We start from the raw sequence: 21,514 nt of genomic DNA, 5'->3' as shown, positions 1-21,514 counted from the left end.
CAAAGTATTTCTTCTCCTATGCCAAATCAAAGTCGAGAACAACGTCCAGTATTGGGCCCTTACTTAAACAAGATGGGTCCTACACAGATGACAGCAAGGAAATGAGTGAGCTACTCAAGTCCCAATATGACTCAGTTTTTAGCAAGCCACTAACCAGACTGAGAGTCGAAGATCAAAATTAATTTTTTATGAGAGAGCCACAGAATTTGGTTAACACAAGCCTATCTGATGTTATCCTGATGCCAAATGACTTCGATCAGGCGATAAATGACATGCCCATGCACTCTGCCCCAGGGCCAGACTCATGGAACTCCGTGTTCATCAAGAACTGCAAGAAGCCCCTATCACGAGCCTTTACCATCCTATGGAGAGGGAGCATGGACATGGGGGTCGTCCCACAGTTACTAAAAACAAGACATAGCCCCACTCCACAAAGGGGGCAGTAAAGCAACAGCAAAGAACTACAGACCAATAGCACTAACATCCCATATAAATCTTTGAAAGGGTCCTAAGAAGCAAGATCACCACCCATCTAGAAACACATCAGTTACACAACCCAGGGCAACATGGGTTTAGAACAGGTCGCTCCTGTCTGTCTCAACTATTGGATCACTACGACAAGGTCCTTGATGCACTAGAAGACAAAAAGAATGCAGATGTAATATATACAGACTTTGCAAAAGCCTTCGACAAGTGTGACCATGGCGTAATAGCGCACAAAATGCGTGCTAAAGGAATAACAGGAAAAGTCGGTCGATGGATCTATAATTTCCTCACTAACAGAACACAAAGAGTAGTAGTCAACAGAGTAAAGTCCGAGGCAACCACGGTGAAAAGCTCTGTTCCACAAGGCACAGTACTCGCTCCCATCTTGTTCCTCATCCTCATATCTGACACAGACAAGGATGTCAGCCACAGCACAGTGTCTTCCTTTGCAGATGACACCCGAATCTGCATGACAGTGTCTTCCATTGCAGACACTGCAAGGCTCCAGGCGGACATCAACCAAATCTTTCAGTGGGCTGCAGAAAACAATATGAAGTTCAACGATGAGAAATTTCAATTACTCAGATATGGTAAACACGAGGAAATTAAATCTTCATCAGAGTACAAAACAAATTCTGGCCACAAAATAGAGCGTAACACCAACGTCAAAGACCTGGGAGTGATCATGTCGGAGGATCTCACTTTCAAGGGCCATAACATTGTATCAATCGCATCTGCTAGAAAAATGACAGGATGGATAATGAGAAGCTTCAAAACTAGGGATGCCAAGCCCATGACACTCTTCAGGTCACTTGTTCTATCTAGGCTGGAATATTGCTGCACACTAACAGCACCTTTCAAGGCAGGTGAAATTGCTGACCTAGAAAATGTACAGAGAACCTTCACGGCGCGCATAATGGAGATAAAACACCTCAATTACTGGGAGCGCTTGAGGTTCCTGAACCTGTATTCCCTGGAACGCAGGCGGGAGAGATACATGATTATATACACCTGGAAAATCCTAGAGGGACTAGTACTGAACTTGCACACGAAAATCACTCACTACGAAAGCAAAAGACTTGGCAGACGATGCAACATCCCCCCAATGAAAAGCAGGGGTGTCACTAGCACGTTAAGAGACCATACAATTAGTGTCAGGGGCCCAAGACTGTTCAACTGCCTCCCAGCATACATAAGGGGGATTACCAACAGACCCCTGGCAGTCTTCAAGCTGACACTGGACAAGCACCTAAAGTCGGTACCTGACCAGCTGGGCTGTGGCTCGTACGTTGGTTTGCGTGCAGCCAGCAGCAACAGCCTGGTTGATCAGGCTCTGATCCACCAGGAGGCCTGGTCACAGACCGGGCCGCGGGGGCGTTGACCCCCGGAACTCTCTCCAGGTAAACTCCAGGTAAACTCCAGGTAAACCAGGTAAAACCCCTTTCTATACAAAGTTCAATCAAAGGGCCCCCATTATCATTTACACCTGGCACCCCAAACTTACCTGCCACACCCTCTCTAAAAGTTTCTCCTACTTAATCATTCAGGTCCCCTACCACAATTACTCTCTCACTTGGTTCAAAGGTTCTTATACATTCACTTAACATCTCCCAAAATCTCTCTCTCTCCTCTACATTCCTTTCTTCTCCAGGTGCATACACGCTTATTATGACCCACTTTTCGCATCCAACCTTTACTTTAATCCACATAATCCTTGAATTTACACATTCATATTCTCTTTTCTCCTTCCATAACTGATCCTTCAACATTATTGCTACCCCTTCCTTAGCTCTAACTCTCTCAGATACTCCAGATTTAATCCCATTTATTTCCACCCACCGAAACTCCCCTACCCCCTTCAGCTTTGTTTCACTTAGGGCCAGGACATCCAACTTCTTTTCATTCATAACATCAGCAGTCATCTGTTTCTTGTCATCTGCACTACATCCACGCACATTCAAGCATCCCAGTTTTATAAAGTTTTTCTTCTTCTCTTTTTTAGTAAATGTGTACAGAAGGGGTTACTAGCCCATTGCTCCCGGCATTTTAGTTGCCTCATATGACATGCATGGCTTACGGAGTAAAGATTTTTTTCCACTTCCCCATGGACAATAGAAGAAATAAAGAAGAACAAGAGCTATTTAGAAAAAGGAGAAAAACCTAGATGTATGTATATATATATGCATGTGCATGTCTGTGAAGTGTGACCAAAGTGTAAGTAGGAGTAGCAAGATATCCCTGTTATCTAGCGTGTTTATGAGACAGAAAAAGACACCAGCAATAAGTAGGTACCTTAGTTTTATCCACCTTAATACTGGCTGTCCCTGTTCACCTAGCAATAAGTAGGTACATGGGTGTTAGTCATCTTACACCTGATGGCTCTGTTCATCTAGCAGTAAGCAGGTACCTGGGTTACTCACCTTACACCTGCTCTTCATGGTCACCTAGCAGTAAGCAGGTAGTACCTGGATTATTCATCTTACACCTGCTGTTCATGTTCACCTAGTAGTAAGTAGGTACCTTGGTGTTAGTTAACTATTGTGGATTGCATCCTGGGAGACAATATTACAGGACCACAATGGAAATAAGACAGACAGTCCTCGATGCCACTGACTTTCTTGGGTTATCTTGAGTGGCTAGTACTCCCTACCCTGGGATATCCTGGGTGGCTAACACTCCCTACCCTGGGTTAACCTGCATGGACAACCCTCCCTACCCTGGGTTAATCTGAGTGGCTAACTCTCACTACCCTGAGTTATCTTAAGTGACTAACACTCCCTATTCTGGGTTATCCAAGGGGGTTAATACTCCCTACCCTGGGTTATCCTCGGTGGCTAACATGCCCTACCCTGGGTTAAATTGGGTGGCTAACCCTCCCTACCCTGGGTTATCCTGGGTGGCCAACACTCCCTGCCCTGGGTTATCCTGGGTGGCCAACACTCCCTGCCCTGGGTTATCCTGGGTGGCCAACACTCCCTACCCTGGGTTATCCTGGGTGGCCAACACTCCCTGCCCTGGGTTATCCTGGGTGGAAAACACTCCTTACCCTGGGTTATCCTCAATGGCTAATCCTCCCTACCCTGGGTTAACCAGGGTGCCTAACCCACCCAATCCTGTGTTATCTTCGGTGGCTAACACTCCCTACCCTGGGTTATCCTGGGTAGTTAACACTTTTTTACTCTGGGTTAACCTGCGTGGTTAACCCTCCCTATCCCGGGTTATCCAGGGTGGATAACACACCTTACCCTGGGTGGTTAACTCCCCCTACCCTAAGTAACTAACACTCCCTACCCTGGGTTATCCTGGCTGGCTCACCCTCCCTTCCCTGGGTTATGCTGGGTGGTCAACTCTCCCTATCATTGGATATCTTGGGTGACTAACCTTCCCTACCCTGGGTTATTCTTGGTGGCTAACCCTCTCTACCCTAGATTATCCTGGGTGGTTAACCCTCCTTACCCTGGGTTATCCAGGTTGAATAATACACCTTATCCTGGGTTATCCTGGGTGGTTAACACTCCCTACCCTGAGTGGCTAACCTTCCTACCCTGAGTGGCTAACCCTCCCTACCCTGGGTGGTTAACCTTCCTACCCTGAGTGGCTAACCTTCCTACCCTGAGTGGCTAACCCTCCCTACCCTGGGTGGTTAACATTCCTACCCTGAGTGGCTAACCTTCCTACCCTGAGTGGCTAACCTTCCTACCCTGAGTGGCTAACCTTCCTACCCTGAGTGGCTAACCCTCTCCACCCTGGGTTAAAAATCCCAACAATTCTATAAATACAAATCCATAAATACAAAATCCATAAATCCATAAATACAAAACACCAATATGAAAAACAGTACAGAATGGGTCACATAACCAGAGACCAAACAAAACGTTACTCGTCAATCCTAACCAGCCTGATAAGAAGGGCAAAAAAATTGTATTATGAGAACAAATTATCCAACTTACGAGGTGATATAAAAAAGACCTGGAAAACCCTATCAGAAATTCTGGGAACAAAAAAGATATCACGAAATAGCGAAATAAAATTAGCAAAATCAGATGAACCCCAACTCCCACCAACAGAAACAGCAAACAGACTCGATGATTTCTTCTCCCCTATAGGACAAAACCTTGCCAATAAAATCCCAAGCTCAGATACCCCACCAAATGACTACCTCACCGGCAACTACCCGAACACACTGTTCCTAGCTCCGACTAACCCATACGAAGTCTCCCTTATTATCAACGCACTAAAAAACAAGGCAGGAGATTTAAATACCTTACCACCCTTTATATACAAAAAAGTGTCACAAGTGCTATCACCAATCATTGCAACACTCTTTAACAAATCCACTGAATCCTCCACCTTCCCTACAGTTCTCAAAATAGCAAGGATCACCCCGATCCATAAAGGAGGAGACCAAACAGAGTTGAATAACTATAGGCCAATATCAAATTTACACCCTCTCTCAAAAATCTTCGAAAAATTAATTCATAAACGAATCTACTCCTACCTCATCTCCCAAAACATATTGAACCCCTGCCAATTTGGATTCAGGCCTAATAAAAATACTAATGATGCTATTATACACATGCTAGAACATATATACACTGCAATAGAGAAAAAAGAAGTCCCACTGGGGATCTTCATTGACTTACGTAAAGCTTTTGATACAGTTGACCATGACTTGCTCCACGTAAAATTGTCACGCTATGGTATAAGAGGGCACTCCCTCAACTACCTCAAGTCATACCTCAGCAACAGAAGCCAATATGTGTACGCAAATGGGGCAAGCTCTTCCGCACAACCAATTACAGTTGGTGTCCCACAGGGAAGTGTCCTTGGCCCTCTTCTCTTTCTCCTATACATAAATGACCTACCAAATTCTTAGCAATTACTCAAACCCACACTTCACTTTTTGCAGATGACACTACATACGTCTTCTCTCACCCGAGCCCAGTCACGCTAGCCAATACTGTAAACACCGAATTACAGAAAATATCTACCTGGATGAGGACTAACAAACTTACACTAAACATTGACAAAACCTACTTCATTCAGTTTGGTAACAGAGCTACTGATGTACCTCTTAACATAATGACAAACAGATCACCTATCACAAAGCTAACAGAGGGAAAATTCTTAGGAATCCACCTTGATAATAGACTCAAATTTCATACACATATACAACAAATTTCTAAGAAAATTTCCAAGACTGTAGGCATACTATCGAAGATACGGTACTATGTTCCACAGTCAGCCCTCCTGGCCCTTTATCACTCTCTTATTTACCCCTATCTCACCTATGGAATTTGTGCATGGGGCTCAACAACAATTAACCATCTCAGACCACTAATTACCCAACAAAAGGCTGCAGTTAGAATGATAACAAATTCTCACTACAGGCAGCACACTCCACCAATATTCAAAACACTAAACCTACTCACCATACAAAACATCCATACTTATTACTGCACCTATTACATACATAGAACACTTAACTCTGATATAAACCCTCCCCTCAAACATCTCCTTGCCAACCTGACCTCCATATCAACTGCACCAGTGTTTAACGGGAAGACAACATGGCAGAAAACCTGATCAACTAAATCTCCAAGGAAATGACAGGTCTGTAGGACTTTTTTCGTCAGTGCCAAACAAGGGAAAGATCTGAGCCTTTAAACATGGCTGACCGGCATTCAAACAGCAGCTACTGCCAGACGTACAACTAGCGAAGTGAAATTCTCATCTTTGCTGACGTTCATCTGTTGACAGTAGCATCATATCTGTACCACCATCATATCACCTGTACCAGTGCTAACGAGAGGGAAACACAGGAGACATCGTCAAATCAACAGTACAAAACTCCAAGGTATAGGACGGTTATCCCTCAGTGCCAGTCGTGGGAAAGAAGTGAATAGTTAAATAGTCAAGGTTAATGTTTTAGTAGCTGACCTATATTCAGCTGACCAGTGTACAGTGAGAGAATCATAGCAGAAAAAGCCAAATATATCTATAAACTCAAGGAAAGTCAGGTGGCGTTACTCCCCTCAGTGTTTTAAAAATGGCTGAGTCAGCAGACCAGGTCAGGAGACAACACGACACAACCCCCGATAAATGGAATTGAGGGGGATTTGGAAGGATAAAACCATTGATTAAACCTTTCTGGTCTACCAGAATGGAAAGGAGTTAGAAGTTAATTGGTGAAGCCAGACTGTGAAGTGAGGTGGGTAGGGGAGTGTGTAATAAGGGGTTAACTGTAAGGGTTTTGTGAAGTTAAGGGAAAAGTGAGCAGTGAAGAGGGTTTTGAAGAGGTTAACTGTAAGGGTTTTGTGAAGTTAAGGGAAAAGTGAGCAGTGAAGAGGGTTTTGAAGAGGAAATTTTACTAGTAATTCAGTGTGATTGCTAAAGCAGATACTAAGTGTACTAGGGACTGGAAAAGAGAAATAAATATTATTGTATATGAGTAAAAGAGCGAAGAGTGAAAATGGTAGGCATTAGAGGGGTACAGGCTGCCATAATTATATTTATATTTCTTCTTCAATTCCATGAAGAAAGAAATCAGTCATAGGGGTTGGAAAAGGTGAATGGAGTAACAGCGCCCTGGACAGTAAAAGCCCAACAGTTGCCATCCTACCAGAAAAGTAAACCTCACTATCGCCGCAAGGTATGGCAACACCGCATACCCAAACAAGAACAGTGGCACACAGCTCTTATTGTAGCGCTCTTAAGTGGTGATATCCAAATTAATCCAGGACCTCAAACTATTGTGCAGAGGCAAAACAGACAGATAAATGACGGCGATAATGACGGTCTAGTAGCTAGGGATGATAACCTTAACTCCATATGTAATGCATACATAGGTCAATGTGAGACAATACAGCCATTATTATCTCAAACACTACCAAACAGATGCATACACTGTACTAAAGTATGCATGAAAAACAGAAAAGGCACCTTATGTAAAATGTGTAAGGGGTGGGTGCATGATGGATGTATGTACAATTATAGCAACGGTGCCAGAATTCATTTTGTGTGTAACAAATGCACTTTGGCACAGTTACCCTTTAGCAATGATGACATTGATTTACCTAATTTTAATACAAATGACCCATTGCCATATATTGATGATTATGATTGTTTTATGAAAACAGGCCTTCACTTTATTCATGTCAATGCAAGATCACTTCTTCCTAAATTGGCAGAGATTAGGATTCTAGCTAACAAAATTAGGGCGGCAGTTATAACCATCTCTGAATCTTGGTTGGATGATACGGTGACTGACGACGAGGTCAAAATAGAAGGTTACAATATAAAACGCTTAGATAGGAACAGAAAGGGTGGTGGAGTATGTGCCTACATTAGAAATGACTTAGCTTACAACCCAAGACCTGATTTAAATAACAATAAACTGGAGATTCTATGGTTTGAAGTGCTGCTTCCCAAGACCAAACCCATCTTAGTAGGAACTAGTTACCGCCCTCCTACCCAGGACCAGTTCTTAGAAGACTTTTCCAGAGTCTTGTCCGGAGTTGAAAGCAATTGCGAAACAATAATACTGGGCGACTTCAATATCTGTTTTCAGCAACAAAATAACGGGCTATGCAAAAGGTATAAGCAAATTCTAGGATTAAATAGCTACACCCAACTAATTAATAAACCAACCCGGATCACACAGTTCTCAGCCACCCTAATTGACCACATACTTTGCAACCGCGCTGAGAACATTAGTCAGTCAGGCGTCATTACCACAGGTCTTATTGATCATTTCATCATTTACTGCACCAGAAAAATCACTAGGGATAGGATAGGCCTACACAGGACAATAAAAATGAGGTCAACTAGAAACTACAGTAAAGAAACACTGGTAAATAGGCTACACAATTGTGACTGGACAGAGATAACAAGTTGCACGGACGTAAACGATGCCTGGGAAAAATTCAAAACAATGTTCACTACCATTCTTAATAATATTGCACCAGTTAAAGAGGTTAGGATTAAACGAAGAACTGAACCCTGGATGACTACTGAGATATTAGATAATATGAAATTCAGAGACCAGCTGCTAAAAAGATTTAAAGCAAACAGACAGGATATTGCAGCACTAAATGAATTCCAAAGGGTGAGGAACAGAGTACAGAGGCTTATAAAAGGAGCAAAGGCAAAGCACTATTGCTCAAAAATTGAAGAGTATAAGCATAACCCCAGAAAGCTCTGGCAACAACTAAAACAGTTGGGGTATAGCCATAAGCCAGTAGATAGGTCTAACATAGTACTCACTATCGATAATGAGGTATGCCACGAAACATCTAAGGTGGCAAATTGCTTCAATTCCTACTACACATCTGTTGCATCAACACTAGTAAGTAAACTACCAGCTGCATCAAATACCTTTAACACAGACTCTGATAAGTTTCAAACACACTATACCAATAAAGGGGTAACCCCAAACAGTTGTCAACTAGTAAGTGTATCTCATGACTTCATTCAAAAAGAACTAAGCAGGTTAAACCCAACTAAGAGCACAGGCCCTGATAACGTCCCGTCTAAGTTCCTAAAAGATGGTGCCTCTGAACTGTCAATCCCTATTGCTCAAATAATAAATCTATCAATCACCACTAATACCGTACCGGAGGGGTTCAAGGAGGCCAGAGTTACTCCTATCTTCAAGAAAAATAATAGGTCTGATGTAAGCAACTATAGACCTGTTAGTATACTCAGTATAATATCTAAAATTCTGGAGAGGGCGGTGTATTCTCAAGTAGTTAAGTACCTTAATGACAACAGCATTCTCCATAGCTATCAATCGGGCTTTAGAAGATCCTACTCAACCGATACCTCCCTTATTAATCTGATGGATTACCTGAGAACTGAAATGTCAAAAGGGAACCTCATAGGTATGGTAACCTTAGACCTGTTGATAAATTAGACACATGTGCAACTCTTGGGCATCTTTATTGAGGAAACGTTTCGCCACACAGTGGCTTCATCAGTCCATACAAAGGAGAATCTTGAAGAACAGGAGGAGAATGAGGTAATCAGTCCCTCAACCTTGAGTCGATGTGGTCAGTCCATCAATCTTGAATAGAATACGGCATACGTGCTGAGAAGGAGCTTATAAACCGTTGGCAGGAGAGGTGCAGCAGTCATAGGTCGTGTAACATTTGTTCAATGTTGAAGTAGGTCGTGCCCAAGAATTAGGCAAGCAAAGAGTTCCCAAGTATTAAGATCCCAAGAAGTTGCAGTGTCTGACAGGTTTGTAGATGAATGGTTCAGAGAACCGACATGTTGATAAATTAGACACATGTGCAACTCTTGGGCATCTTTATTGAGGAAACGTTTCGCCACACAGTGGCTTCATCAGTCCATACAAAGGAGAATCTTGAAGAACAGGAGGAGAATGAGGTAATCAGTCCCTCAACCTTGAGTCGATGTGGTCAGTCCATCAATCCTGAATAGAATACGGCATACGTGCTGAGAAGGAGCTTATAAACCGTTGGCAGGAGAGGTGCAGCAGTCATAGGTCGTGTAACATTTGTTCAATGTTGAAGTAGGTCGTGCCCAAGAATTAGGCAAGCGAAGAATTCCCAAGTATTAAGATCCCAAGAAGTTGCAGTGTCTGACAGGTTTGTAGATGAATGGTTCAGAGAACCGACATGTTGATAAATTAGACACATGTGCAACTCTTGGGCATCTTTATTGAGGAAATATTTCGCCACACAGTGGCTTCATCAGTCCATACAAAGGAGAATCTTGAAGAACAGGAGGAGAATGAGGTAATCAGTCCCTCAACCTTGAGTCGATGTGGTCAGTCCATCAATCTTGAATAGAATACGGCATACGTGCTGAGAAGGAGCTTATAAACCGTTGGCAGGAGAGGTGCAGCAGTCATAGGTCGTGTAACATTTGTTCAGTGTTGAAGTAGGTCGTGCCCAAGAATTAGGCAAGCGAAGAATTCCCAAGTATTAAGATCCCAAGAAGTTGCAGTGTCTGACAGGTTTGTAGATGAATGGTTCAGAGAACCGACATGTTGATAAATTAGACACATGTGCAACTCTTGGGCATCTTTATTGAGGAAACGTTTCGCCACACAGTGGCTTCATCAGTCCATACAAAGGAGAATTCGCTTACCTAATTCTTGGGCACGACCTACTTCAACATTGAACAAATGTTACACGACCTATGACTGCTGCACCTCTCCTGCCAACGGTTTATAAGCTCCTTCTCAGCACGTATGCCGTATTCTATTCAAGATTGATGGACTGACCACATCGACTCAAGGTTGAGGGACTGATTACCTCATTCTCCTCCTGTTCTTCAAGATTCTCCTTTGTATGGACTGATGAAGCCACTGTGTGGCGAAACGTTTCCTCAATAAAGATGCCCAAGAGTTGCACATGTGTCTAATTTATCAACATGTCGGTTCTCTGAACCATTCATCTACAAACCTGTCAGACACTGCAACTTCTTGGGATCTTAATACTTGGGAATTCTTCGCTTGCCTAATTCTTGGGCACGACCTACTTCAACATTGAACAAATGTTACACGACCTATGACTGCTGCACCTCTCCTGCCAACGGTTTATAAGCCCCTTCTCAGCACGTATGCCGTATTCTATTCAAGATTGATGGACTGACCACATCGACTCAAGGTTGAGGGACTGATTACCTCATTCTCCTCCTGTTCTTCAAGATTCTCCTTTGTATGGACTGATGAAGCCACTGTGTGGCGAAACGTTTCCTCAATAAAGATGCCCAAGAGTTGCACATGTGTCTAATTTATCAACATGTCGGTTCTCTGAACCATTCATCTACAAACCTGTCAGACACTGCAACTTCTTGGGATCTTAATACTTGGGAATTCTTCGCTTGCCTAATTCTTGGGCACGACCTACTTCAACACTGAACAAATGTTACACGACCTATGACTGCTGCACCTCTCCTGCCAACGGTTTATAAGCTCCTTCTCAGCACGTATGCCGTATTCTATTCAAGATTGATGGACTGACCACATCGACTCAAGGTTGAGGGACTGATTACCTCATTCTCCTCCTGTTCTTCAAGATTCTCCTTTGTATGGACTGATGAAGCCACTGTGTGGCAAAACGTTTCCTCAATAAAGATGCCCAAGAGTTGCACATGTGTCTAATTTATCAACATGTCGGTTCTCTGAACCATTCATCTACAAACCTTAGACCTGCAAAACGCCTTCGATACTGTCAACCACAATATATTATGTAAGAAACTTCAAGCTATCGTTATAGGTTCTGTAGACTGGTTTAAGTCCTACCTTAGCAACAGGAGACAAATAGTCAAAATCAACAAAACGGAATCAGAACCCCTGCCGATAACATGTGGAGTTCCCCAAGGTAGTATTCTGGGTCCCTTACTATTCTTATGTTATGTCAATGATATGCCTATCAGTGCCAAGTGCAAACTCCTACTGTATGCAGATGACAGTGCTCTGTTAGTGACCGGTAAAGACCCACAAGATATTGCTAATGTTTTAACACTGGAACTGGAGTCCTGTAGCAAATGGTTAGTAGACAACAAACTATCATTACACCTAGGGAAAACTGAAGCCATTCTCTTTGGAACGAAACATAAACTGAGAAGGGTAAATAATTTTAATGTTCAGTGTAATGGGGAGTCCATCACTTTGGTTTCATCAGTAAAATATCTGGGAATCCCCTTTGACCCATGCATGTCAGGAGAATTGATAGGGAACAGTGTAGTAAAGAAAGCGAATGCCAGACTGAAGTTCCTGAATAGACAAGCACAGTGTCTACCTACTGAGGCTCGCAGGACCCTATGTCTAGCCCTTATACAATGCCATATGGATTACGCTTGCTCTTCATGGTACTCTGCCTTGACAAAAAAACTGAAAGATAGACTGCAAATCACCCAGAACAAAATCGTAAGATTCATCCTGGGGCTGGGACCAAGAGAACATGTAGGCCAGGATGAATTACAGCAGTTGGATATGCTGAATGTTGAAGACAGAGTAAAACAACTGAAGCTAAATCATGTTTATAAAATTGCTCACGAACAGTGTCCAGAATATCTTGCTGTCAATTTTGTCAAGGTTGGGAACCAAAGCAATCATAGTACTAGGGGGAGAGAACACAACTTTGTAGTACCCACAGTCAGTGGCCAGGCGTCAAACACCTTTTATTGTACAGCAATAAAGGAATGGAACAGCCTACCCGCACATGTCAAAGCCAGTCATAGCATGAACCAGTTCAAGAAGAGTGCCAAAAAGCGTCTGATGAATGAAGCTACAGAAAGGGAGGGGAATGATTTTCTATTTTTTAGCTAAAATACGTGTAAATTTTACCTTATCCCTAGTAATGACCCTCGTATTGTAGATAGTCTTAACCCTTTGAGGGTTTTGGTCGTACTAGTACGTCTTACGCGTAGGGGTTTTTGACGTACTAGTACTCATAAATTCTAGCGGCCTCAAATCTAGTGGGAGAAAGCTGGTAGGCCTTCATATGAAAGAATGGGTCTATGTGGTCAGTGTGCACAGTCTAAAAAAAATCCTGCAGCACACAGTGCATAATGAGAAAAAAAAACTTTAACCATTTTTTTTAATAAATCAGCGACTTTGCAGTGTATTTTCGTATGGTATTTATTGTTGTATTCTAGTTTTCTTGGTCTCATTTTATAGAATGGAAGACATATAACAGAAATTGAGATGATTTTGACTGGTTTTACAATGAAAGGTGCCTTGAAATTGAGCTCAAAGTAGCAGAAATGTTCGATTTTTACCAAACTTCAAAAGTAAACAAATCGTGCCAAGCGTGCAATACACGTCAACTGGTGAGTCTAATATTCTTTCACAAGTGCACCAATAATATTTATACCATTTTTTACACTAATGCAGTAGTCTGCATAACAGTAAATCTTATATTTTTTGTGAAAATAAAAATTCAAAGTGGAAAGCAAAAGAATATAAGAGGGGCCTTGAGACGTGACTAATGACTAGAGGAAATGTCATTTTAGTGCCAGGAATGTCTTTCTTGTTTATTCTGGACCCTATTCGGAAATTGGCATCTTTTGAAATTTGTGTGAAATTGGCAAAATTGCTAAATTCTGACCACTGTACTGGATAGTTGAATTTCATAAATGGGTGGTTTCTTGCACCCATTCGATAGAAAAAATGGAGTTCTAGCGAAATATTCATGTTTTTTGTCGACTAGTACAGTGAAATTGGCCGAAAATGGGGCTCAAAGTGGGCAAAAACGCCGATGCGTAAACATCGCCGAGACCGCTAACTTTGCGAGAGCATAATTCCGTAAGTTTTCTATCAAATTTCAAACTTTTGGTGTCTTTAGGATCGGGAAAAGATTCTCTATCTTTTCATAAGATAAAATAATTTTTTTTTTAAATTTGGCCGACCCTGAGAACGAGTTTCGGAGAGGGCCTGTCGACCCTCAAAGGGTTAATGACCCTCGTGTAGTAGATAGTCTTTTTAGTATGATAATAAAATGTTATATTCATTGTAGAATAATAAGAAAATATTATAACCTTTATATTATAATAATAAGGTAAAAGGACCCCAATGGAAATAAGTCACTCTGTCTGACTTTTTTGGGTTATCCTAGGTTCTCTACACATATTCTGCTATGTATGATAATTCTATGTAACTGTATTTGTTTATACCTGAATAAATTTACTTACTTACTTACTTACTAACCTCAACAGAACACATGATCATAACACAAGGCACAGATCACTCTTTGATGTTCCTCGAGTCCATCTCACACTATGCAAAAACTCAATGCACATAAAAGGCCCTAAAATCTGGAATTCATTACCTGTAAATATAAAAGAAACACTACCTGTTTATAAATTGAAGTCTCTTCTCAAAGATCACTTACTCACCCAAAACCAAATAAATACTGAATAACTGAACCTTATAAATTGTATATCTTAAATGTTTCTCACAATTATATCACACAAATGATAAATCTAAAACCCAATCTAACAAAATACTCCATTCGACTGAATGAACAGCAATGCATGCAACCATATGACCTGTCTTTGTAATACTCATTTGTGCTTTATAGTTATCTGTTTACAATAATGTCTTATCACTGATTTCATCATTGCTTAGTTAATCTTAAGTTAATTTTAAGCCAGCCCGTAATGCTAATTATATAAGTGGCTTTGGCATGCTGCTCTTACCTGTATTTTTTTGTACCTCTGTATGTATGCTCAAAATTACTATCTACTGTCGGAGGAATTCGACTAACAGCAACATGTGTTGTTATTGTTGGTGTTCTGGGTTGTCTGTATGTTGAGGGTCGCGTGACCGTACCAACCCTGCCTGGTGACGGTCCTGGTGACCTGTGTCTGTACCAACCCTTCCTGGTGACCTGTGTCTGTACCAACCCTTCCTGGTGACCTGCGTCTGTACCAACCCTTCCTGGTGACGGTCCTGGTGACCTGTGTCTGTACCAACCCTTCCTCGTGACGGTCCTGGTGACCTGTGTCTGTACCAACCCTTCCTGGTGACGGTCCTGGTGACCTGTGTCTGTACCAACCCTTCCTGGTGACGGTCCTGGTGACCTGTGTCTGTACCAACCCTTCCTCGTGACGGTCCCGGTGACCTGTGTCTGTACCAACCCTTCCTGGTGACGGTCCTGGTGACCTGTGTCTGTACCAACCCTTCCTGGTGACGGTCCTGGTTACCTGTGTCTGTATCAACCCTTCCTCGTGACGGTCCTGGTGACCTGTGTCTGTACCAACCCTTCCTGGTGACGGTCCTGGTGGCCTGTGTCTGTACCAACCCATCCTCGTGAAGGTCCTGGTGACCTGTGTCTGTACCAACCCTTCCTCGTGACGGTCCTGGTGACCTGTGTCTGTACCAACCCTTCCTCGTGACGGTCCTGGTGGCCTGTGTCTGTACCAACCCATCCTCGTGAAGGTCCTGGTGACCGGTGTCTGTACCAAAGCTTCCTCGTGACGGTCCTGGTGGCCTGTGTCTGTACCAACCCATCCTCTTGAAGGTCCTGGTGACCTGTGACGGTACCAACCCTTCCTAGTGACAGTCCTGGTGACCTGTGTCTGTACCAACCCTTCCTCGTGACGGTCCTGGTGACCTGAGTCTGTACCAACCCTTCCTCGTGACGGTCCTGGTGACCTGTGTCTGTACCAACCCATCCTCGTGACGGTCCTGGTGACCTGTGTCTGTACCAAAGCTTCCTCGTGACGGTCCTGGTGACCTGTATCTGTACCAACCCTTCCTCGTGGCGGTCCTGGTGACCTGTGTCTGTACCAACCCATCCTCGTGACGGTCCTGGTGACCTGTGTCTGTACCAACCCTTCCTCGTGACGGTCCTGGTGACCTGTGTCTGTACCAACCCTTCCTCGTGACGGTCCTGGTGACCTGTGTCTGTACCAACCCTTCCTCGTGATGGCCCTGGTGACCTGTGTCTGTACCAACCCTTCCTCGTGACGGTCCTGGTGACCTGTGCCTGTACCAACCCTTCCTCGTGACGGTCCTGGTGATCTGTGTCTGTACCAACCCTTCCTCGTGACGGTCCTGGTGACCTGTGTCTGTACCAACCCTTCCTCGTGACGGTCCTGGTGACCTGTGGCTGTACCAACCCTTCTTCGTGAGAGTCCTGGTGACCTGTGTCTGTACCAACCCATCCTCGTGAGGGTCCTTGTGACCTGTGTCTGTACCAACCCATCCTCGTGAGAGTCCTGGTGACCTGTGTCTGTACCAACCCATCCTCGTGAGGGTTCTGGTAACCTGTGTCTGTACCAACCCATCCTCGTGAGAGTCCTGGTGACCTGTGTCTGTACCAACCCATCCTCGTGAGGGTTCTGGTAACCTGTGTCTGTACTAACCCATCCTCGTGAGGGTCCTGGTGACCTGTGTCTGTACCAACCCTTCTGTGGAAAATTGCATTTATCTGGATGTAACTCATAAGGTACATACCAGTAAATGGTAACAAAGATAATTATTATTTATCAAAGCTACATAGACAAGCAGGAATTTGGGACACCTAGGTCACAAAAATGCACCCCTTGGATACCTAGCACTGTCATAGCCACAAGTTGCTCTAGACCTATTAATTACAAATGAAATATAGCCACCAGGCCCGGTGGCCTGGTGGCTAAAGCTCCCGCTTCACACATGGAGGGCCCGGGTTCGATTCCCGGTGGGTGGAAACATTTCGACATGTTTCTTTACACCTGTTGTCCCTGTTCACCTAGCAGCAAATAGGTACCTGGGTGTTAGTCGACTGGTGTGGGTCGCATCCTGGGGGACAAGATTAAGGACCCCAATGGAAATAAGTTAGACAGTCCTCGATGACGCACTGACTTTCTTGGGTTATCCTGGGTGGCTAACCCTCCGGGGTTAAAAATCCAAACGAAATCTTATCTTATCTCCAAACCAATAGATACAGATACTAATGCCGGAAAAAAAATCCCCCCTCAGTACCAACAATACCACCAGTCCGATAACATTCTTCTTTGCAAATATACAGGGTCTAAAGCCAGCAACAAACAACAAAATGCCTTTCATCCGTGGACTGCTTGCAGAGGAAAAGGCAATGTTCGCGGCTTTCACTGAGACCCACATAAAGGATCACTTGGACAACGAAATATGGATCCCAGGTTACAACCTATACAGATGTGACAGAGTGAACAGGCAAAAGGGGGGGGTTGGCCTGTACATTGCAGAGTCACTTGTTTGCACAGAACTGCTTAATGCCTCAAATGATCTAGTGGAAGTTTTAGCAGTAAAGGTCGAGAACCAAAACCTAGTCATTGTGGTAGTCTACAAGCCTCTGGATGCAACATCCCAGCAATTCCAGGAACAGCTGTTAAAAATTGACCACTGTCTGGAAAATTTTCCAGCTCCTGCACCCAACATCTTGCTCCTGGGGGATTTCAACTTAAGGCACCTAAAATGGAGGAATATAGCAAATAATATTGTTGCAGTAATAACACCAGGAGGCAGCTCTGATGAAAACTCACACTCACACGAGCTTTTAAATCTCTGCACAAAATTCAATTTAAACCAGCAAATAATAGAGCCTACTAGACTGGAGAATACACTAGACCTCATCTTCACTAACAATGATGATCTGATAAGAAATGTCACCATATCAAAAACAATATACTCAGATCACAACATAATTGAGGTTCAGACATGTATGCGTGGAGCCCCAGACCGACAAAATGAGACTAGTCACGAGGGAGCATTCACCAAATTCAACTTCAATAACAAAAACATAAAGTGGGACCAAGTAAACCAAGTCCTAACCGATATAAGCTGGGAAGATATACTAAGCAACACAGACCCCAACTTATGCCTAGAACAGATTAACTCGGTGGCACTCGATGTATGCACAAGGCTTATTCCTCTAAGAAAAAGGAGGAGTAGATGTAAAATAGAAAGAGACAGGCGCTCCCTTTACAGGCGACGGAAAAGAATAACAGAGCGGCTAAAAGAGGTCAATATATCTGAAATGCGTAGGGAGACACTGGTCAGAGAAATAGCAAGCATCGAACTTAAGCTAAAAGAATCCTTTAGGAGTCAGGAATCGCGGGAAGAACTAAAAGCCATAAATGAAATCGAAAGAAACCCAAAGTATTTCTTCTCCTATGCCAAATCAAAATCGAGAACAACGTCCAGTATTGGGCCCCTACTTAAACAAGATGGGTCCTACACAGATGACAGCAAGGAAATGAGTGAGCTACTCAAGTCCCAATATGACTCAGTTTTTAGCAAGCCGCTAACCAGACTGAGAGTCGAAGATCAAAATGAATTTTTTATGAGAGAGCCACAAAATTTGATTAACACAAGCCTATCCGATGTTATCCTGACGCCAAATGACTTCGAACAGGCGATAAATGACATGCCCATGCACTCTGCCCCAGGGCCAGACTCATGGAACTCTGTGTTCATCAAGAACTGCAAGAAGCCCCTATCACGAGCCTTTTCCATCCTATGGAGAGGGAGCATGGACACGGGGGTCGTCCCTCAGTTACTAAAAACAACAGATATACCCCCACTCCACAAAGGGGGCAGTAAAGCAACAGCAAAGAACTACAGACCAATAGCACTAACATCCCATATGATAAAAATCTTTGAAAGGGTCCTAAGAAGCAAGATCACCACCCATCTAGAAACCCATCAGTTACACAACCCAGGGCAACATGGGTTTAGAACAGGTCGCTCCTGTCTGTCTCAACTATTGGATCACTACGACAAGGTCCTAAATGCACTAGAAGACAAAAAGAATGCAGATGTAATATATACAGACTTTGCAAAAGCCTTCGACAAGTGTGACCATGGCGTAATAGAGCACAAAATGCGTGCTAAAGGAATAACAGGAAAAGTCGGTCGATGGATCTATAATTTCCTCACTAACAGAACACAGAGAGTAGTCGTCAACAGAGTAAAGTCCGAGGCAGCTACGGTGAAAAGCTCTGTTCCACAAGGCACAGTACTAGCTCCCATCTTGTTCCTCATCCTCATATCCGACATAGACAAGGATGTCAGCCACAGCACCGTGTCTTCCTTTGCAGATGACACCCGAATCTGCATGACAGTGTCTTCCATTGCAGACACTGCAAGACTCCAGGTGGACATCAACCAAATCTTTCAGTGGGCTGCAGAAAACAATATGAAGTTCAACGATGAGAAATTTCAATTACTCAGATATGGTAAACATGAGGAAATTAAATCTTCGTCAGAGTACAAAACAAATTCTGGCCATAAAATAGAGCAAAACACCAACGTCAAAGACCTGGGAGTGATTATGTCGGAGGATCTCACCTTCAAGGACCATAACATTGTATCAATCGCATCTGCTAGAAAAATGACAGGATGGATAATGAGAACCTTCAAAACTAGGGAGGCCAAGCCCATGATGACACTCTTCAGGTCACTTGTTCTATCTAGGCTGGAATATTGCTGCACTCTAACAGCACCTTTCAAGGCAGGTGAAATTGCCGACCTAGAAAATGTACAGAGAACTTTCACGGCGCGCATAACGGAGATAAAACACCTCAATTACTGGGAGCGCTTGAGGTTTTTAAACCTGTATTCCCTGGAACGCAGGAGGGAGAGATACATGATTATATACACCTGGAAAATCCTAGAGGGACTAGTACCGAACTTGCACACGAAAATCACTCACTACGAAAGCAAAAGACTTGGCAGACGATGCACCATCCCCCCAATGAAAAGCAGGGGTGTCACTAGCACGTTAAGAGACCATACAATAAGTGTCAGGGGCCCGAGACTGTTCAACTGCCTCCCAGCACACATAAGGGGGATTACCAACAGACCCCTGGCAGTCTTCAAGCTGGCACTGGACAAGCACCTAAAGTCAGTTCCGGATCAGCCGGGCTGTGGCTCGTATGTTGGTTTGCGTGCAGCCAGCAGCAACAGCCTGGTTGATCAGGCTCTGATCCACCAGGAGGCCTGGTCTCAGACCGGGCCGCGGGGGCGTTGACCCCCGGAACTCTCTCCAGGTAAACTCCAGGCGGCCGGGCAGAAGTCGTTGTTAGATGACTTAAACTTCGTCTTCTTCCAGGAGATGATTCCAGCCCTCTCAAGATTGCGCTGCTGTTTTCCTAGTGGGTCTTACTACAATTTCTTCTTGCATTACTCAGTCAGTGTCTTCAATATCACTCGTGTCACTTTCCCTTAGATTTCCATCCGCACTGGATTGAACACCATTTAATTCTAAGGGAATTAATTTATTAATGGTACGCAAACTTTCCTGACCACGACACAACACTTTGACGTTTCTGACAACACCTTGTGCATCTGGGTATAATGTAACTTGCCCAGAGGCCACAATGTTCGATGTTGTTCAGTATCAATTAACACAATGTCACCTGGTTGATTTTTCTGTCGGTTTACTGCCTCTGGCGCACCATAAAAGTGTTCACGTAGTGTAAGAAGATATTCTTTACGCCACACGTCGGACCAATGATTAATTACCTTATTTAACATCTTGAACTTATCACTCAACACGGTCACGTTATTGTAATCCTCATCACTTCCCTCGGGATTATCTCTATAGATAGATGCAGCTTCTAACCTTCGTCCGCATATTAGGTGAGAGGGAGTCAGGATCTCCGCGTCAGGAGTGTCGCTCATGTATGACAGTGGGCGATTGTTTACCCGATTCTCTGCCTCCACCAACACTGCACGGAATTCCTCCAAATTAATTCTCTTCCTGTGTAGCACCTTACGATGACATCTTTTCACTGTACCTATCATTCTTTCGTACAGTCCTCCCTGCCAAGGGGTTCTGGGAGTAATAAATTTCCAGACACACCCTCGCTGGGTCAACAGCGAGGGTGTGTCTTATTTAATTCCATCAAGTGTTGAGCACCCGCTACAAAATTGGTGGCATTATCTGAGATCATCAATCTTGGACAGGATCTCCTAGCTGCAAATTTCCGGAACAGCTGTATGAACTGTTCTGCAGACAAGTCCTGAGCCACTTCTAGATGAACAGCCCTAGTAGCTGTGCAAGTACCTGTTAAAATGATTGGCCCACTATAGTCCACTCCGGTCACATCAAATGGTTTTACCAACTGCACGCGTTCCTTGGGCAATGGTGGAGGACCTGGGTACATGTAGGTTCTGGCATCCACCCGGCGACATATTACACACGACTTGATAACCCTTTTTACACTTTGCCGTCCTTGTGGAATCCAGAAGGTTTCCCGAATACAGTTTAAGGTATCCTGTGGTTGTTGAGACACATAGGCAACACTTAAGCAACTTTATTCCGAAACGTTTCGCCTACACAGTAGGCTTCTTCAGTCGAGTACAGAAAGTAGGCAGGAGCAGTAGAGATGTGAAGACGATGTAATCAGTCCATCACCCTTAAAGTCGTACTTTCTGTACTCGACTGAAGAAGCCTACTGTGTAGGCGAAACGTTTTGGAATAAAGTTGCTTAAGTGTTGCCTATGTGTCTCAACAACCATCCTGTCGGTATTGTATACCATCAAGGTATCCTGTACCCCACCGTGCATCACGTTATTATGGGC

General features: G+C 43.7%; 1 protein-coding gene across 4 annotated transcripts in view; it reads right to left on the bottom strand.

Annotated features, from left to right (window-relative positions):
• The window catches only part of LOC128689246 (peroxisomal N(1)-acetyl-spermine/spermidine oxidase-like), a 504,316-nt gene that overhangs the window by 467,974 nt on the left and 14,828 nt on the right, over nt 1-21,514 (bottom strand). For 3 of the 4 annotated variants that reach the window (XM_070086436.1, XM_070086438.1, XM_070086439.1), the window contains exon 1: nt 14,662-14,794. The exons of the other annotated variant lie outside the window; for it this stretch is intronic. The gene's annotated coding sequence lies outside the window, so the exon portion shown is untranslated. Of the gene's footprint in view, nt 1-14,661; nt 14,795-21,514 lie in introns of those variants that run through there. 4 annotated transcript variants of the gene reach the window in all.

This window comes from Cherax quadricarinatus, chromosome 18 (assembly GCF_038502225.1).
Source record: "Cherax quadricarinatus isolate ZL_2023a chromosome 18, ASM3850222v1, whole genome shotgun sequence".
Lineage (NCBI taxonomy): Eukaryota > Metazoa > Arthropoda > Malacostraca > Decapoda > Parastacidae > Cherax > Cherax quadricarinatus.
Note: the sequence above shows the minus strand (reverse complement) of the source record. Positions and strands in the feature narration are given on the sequence as shown.